Raw genomic sequence first — 4,033 nt, 5'->3', positions numbered from 1 at the left:
ATACTTTTGTATTGTATTGGCTAATATTTTGTTAAGGATTTTTGCATCTATGTTCATTAGAGATATTGGTCTGTAATTTTCTATACCTGTAGGTTCTTTGCCCTGTTTGGGTATCAAAGTAATGCTGGCTTCGCAAAATGAGTTTGGGAGCTTGCCATCCTCTTCTATGTTATGGAATACTTTGTGAAGGATTGGTGTCAACTCTTCCCTGAATGCTTTGTAGAATTCTGCTGTGAAGCCATCTGGCCCTGGAGATTTTTGTTGGTAAGTTCTTGATGACCCTCTCTATTTCTTCTTTCACTATGGATTTGTTGAGGTTCTTGATCTCTGTCTGAGATAATCTAGGGAGAGACTGTTTTTCCAAATATTTATCCATGTCTTCCATGTTTCTGAATTCATTAGAATACAGACCTTCATAGTACTTTGTGATTATCCTTTCAATCACATTGGGGTCTGTTGTTATTGCCCCTGTTCATCCCTCATCCTGGCTATTGATGTTTGCTCCTTTCTATCCTTGGTAAGCTTTGCCAGCAGTCTGTCAATCTTGTTAATCCTTTCGTAGAACCAGCTTTTAGCTGCATTTATCTTTTTCATTGTTCTCTTGTCTTCCCACTGGTTTAACTCTGCTCTGATTTTTAGTATATCTTTTCTCTTTGTATTGGAGGGGTTGTTCTGCTGACTCTGTTCTAGTTGTTGGAGGTTTTGTGTTAACACATCTGTCATAAGCCGCTCTTCTTTTTTCATATATGCATTTGATGATATCAAGCTACCTCTGATACTGCCTTCGCAGTGTCCCATGAATTTTAATATGTTGTATTCTCATTCTTGTTAGTTTCTATAAACTTCCTAATTTCCTCTCTTATCTGGGCCTGTACCCATTCATGTCTCAGGAGATCGTTGTGCATCCTCCAATTAGTTGCCTTGAATTTCCTGGACGTCCACTTATTAATCTGAAGCTTTATGGCATGGTGATCTGAGAAAGATGTCTGGCTAATACCTATGTGTTTGAATTTACTTAGGCTGGACTTGTGTCCCAGCATATGGTCTATTCTTCAAAAAGATACATGTGGACTTGAGAAGAATTTGAAACCCTTTGCGTTTGGATAGAAAGCTCTATAAATGTCTATCAGGCCCTTTTGCCTAATTACATTGTTTAGCTCTATGGCGTCTTTGCTGAGCTTCTTTCCCAGTGATCTGTCTTTCTCTGATATCAGTGTTGAAGTCACTATCGATTGTTGAGTCCGTGATTTCTTTTTCATCTTTTTAATAGTTTGTTTGACGAACTTCACCGCACCATTATTAGGAGTGTAAATATGCAATATGCTAATTGCTTCTTGGTTTACTGAACCTTTGAGAATTATGTAGTGTCCCTCTTTGCCTCTTTTTATGGTTTGGATTTTGAGGTCCATTTTGTCGGAGATTAAGATAGCCACCCCTGCCTATGTTAAGTTACCATTTGATGGGTAAACTTTCTGCCAGCCTCTTATTCTTAGCATATTCTTGTCTGTATGCTTAAGATGTGTCTCTTTCAGGCAACAGATTGATGGATTATGTTTTCTAAGCCAATCTTCAAGCCTTTTTCTTTTGATGTATGAATTGAGTCTATTGAATTTCAAAGTTATTATCACTATCTGTGGATTCATAGTTGTCATTCCCTGTTTTGTGTTTTGAGTGTTTCCCTATCTCACTTCCTATCAGTGTGCTGTGTTTGAGTGGAGAGATTCTATCTTGTCTTCTTTTCCATCTGAGACCCTGTTGTCCTGGTAATTGTTGCTGGCATGTTGGCATCTAGAAGGAGATAAGCTATATGGTGGTCTCCTGTTTGCTCTTGGTGGAGGCTGATCCTCTGGCCATAGTGAGTCAGCCAGTATCTTCCGAAGGGTCAGGTGTCTTGAAGCATATTCTGAGAGTATTTCCTTGTCCTGTAAGACTCTTATCTCACCATCTATCTTAATGGATAACTTGGCAGGGTACAGGTTTCTGGTGAGGTGTTTTTTTTCTTTCAGCTTTTGGAAGATGTTGCTCAATTCTCTCCTCCTCTTAATGTTATCTGCTGATAGGTTTGAGAATACACTTACCTGCCCTCCTTTGTATGTAACTGTCTTCCTTTCTCTTGCTGCTCTTAACATTTTCTTTTTCCACGACGTTGGATATTTTTACTATTATATATCTTGGCGTGTTCTTCTTGGGGGTCTAGTCTAGCTGGCATCCTTTCTGTTTCATGTACGAGTGTCTGGTTCTCTCTTGTTAGGGTGGGAAAGTTTTCTTCCAGAAATTACTTTGCTATCTTGGGGATTTCAATTTGCGTGTTGTGTTGTGCTCTGGTAGACCGATTATTCAAATATTATTCCTCTTCATCTCGTCTGTCATTGATCTTGGTTATCTTCTGCTTTAATTTTCCTATCTGACTGTCTTTCTCGCTTGCTTAGGTCTGTTTGTGTGTCTCAAGATCACTGATGCGGTTCTCTGCCTCCTCAAGCCTAATCGTAAGTTCTGTGACCTTGTGTGTGGCTTCTTCTACCTCCTCTGTTAGCTCCTACAGTTCCCTTTGGTGGGAGGACTTCATCCCCTCTATTGTGGACTTCATCCTCTCTATTGCGGACTTCATCCTCTCTATTGTGGACTTCATCTCCTCTGTCATTGCATCCTTATTCTGGGTTGCTTCCCTCAGCTCCTGTATTACTGTGAGCAGACTTATGAAGATTTCTTTCTGTGGCATATCTGTATCTGTTTCTTCTATGAGAGACATTAGCTCTGCTACTATGTTTTGTCTCTCTGTTTTTTTGGTTGGGAGTGATGTGGTCTGTTGATTTTTCCTCAATCCTTTCATAGCCCCCATGTTTCTGGGAAGCCAGGGAGCCCTTATCAGTGTTACTGTTAAGGATTATTTCAGGCAGCTGCCTATGACCTACTCTAAAGATGGGTCAGACTGCCATGTAGGCAGAGTTACCTGAAGGCTTAGTGACCAGCAGGGATGAGATGTTTCAGTGACTGGAGTGGGGGCTGGAGCCTCAGTGAGTTCCCCTAGGCTGCTTTGACCTGGTCTGTCAGGGAACCCTTAGCAGCCTTTTTTTGTTTAATAACAATTTTTTAAATTAAAAATTAAAAAATAATTTTAAAAAATTTTGGGGGGAGGAAAAAGAAAAAAATGGAGAGAGAAAAAGAAGGGGAAGCTTTAAATGAGGAGAGAGAAGAAATGATAATAGTGAACGTGGACAAAGAAAAAATAGATAAAAGGAAAACCTATAGAAAAGGGACAGAAGAGAAGTAATAGTAATAATGAAAAAAGAGGAAGAAACAAGAGAGAAAAGGAAACTCAGAAAGTACAAGAAAAAGAAAGAAAAACTAGCACAAGATACAAGAGATACAAGATATATATATATATTTAAATTTTTCCCTCCAAGATCTAGTGATGCCTAAGAGAAGGTGGAGGCGGAGGTGGTAGATGCCTCACTGACACAGGACGTGGTACTGAACTGGGCTCCAGAGCCAGGCTATGTGAGGAAAAATGTTCTACAGATCAGCAAGCACTCTCAGGTCCCTGCAGTCTTGTAGAGCTAAGCCTGTGGGCAGAGGCTACACAGGCGGGAGAAGCATCACAAGAGTGAGCCTCCTGCACCTGGCAGAAAATGCTGGGGATGCACGGAATGCTGAGGGAAGCACCAGTCGCAGCGCCCACCTCCTATGCCAGCTGGAAATGGCTGGGACAGGCTTAGAAGCTGGCACTGGAGACCCCGCAGGGAACCGTAGTGGTGAGAGCCAGCAGGCGCACACAGACGGCTCCAGAGGAGACCACAAAGCTGCATCCTAGGCTCCCTAGCAGGCAGGTGCTTATCCCTTGAGCCGCTGGCCCTGTGAGCAGTGCAGGCTCCTCAGCAACATGGTCCGAGCTGAATGGGACAGTGGCGGGTCTGGCAGGAAACAGCGGGCTATGGCGCCTGCCCTCCACCCTGAGATGGACGTGAAGCAGTGGGCAGGCTTGTTGCTCAGAGCTGCCGGCCGCTGGAAACCCCACAGTGCTCCGGGGTGGGCA

This window comes from Echinops telfairi, unplaced genomic scaffold (genome assembly GCF_000313985.2).
Source record: "Echinops telfairi isolate 266 unplaced genomic scaffold, ASM31398v2 ScPeMD7_6;HRSCAF=24_1, whole genome shotgun sequence".
NCBI classification, from domain to species: domain Eukaryota; kingdom Metazoa; phylum Chordata; class Mammalia; order Afrosoricida; family Tenrecidae; genus Echinops; species Echinops telfairi.
Note: the sequence above shows the minus strand (reverse complement) of the source record.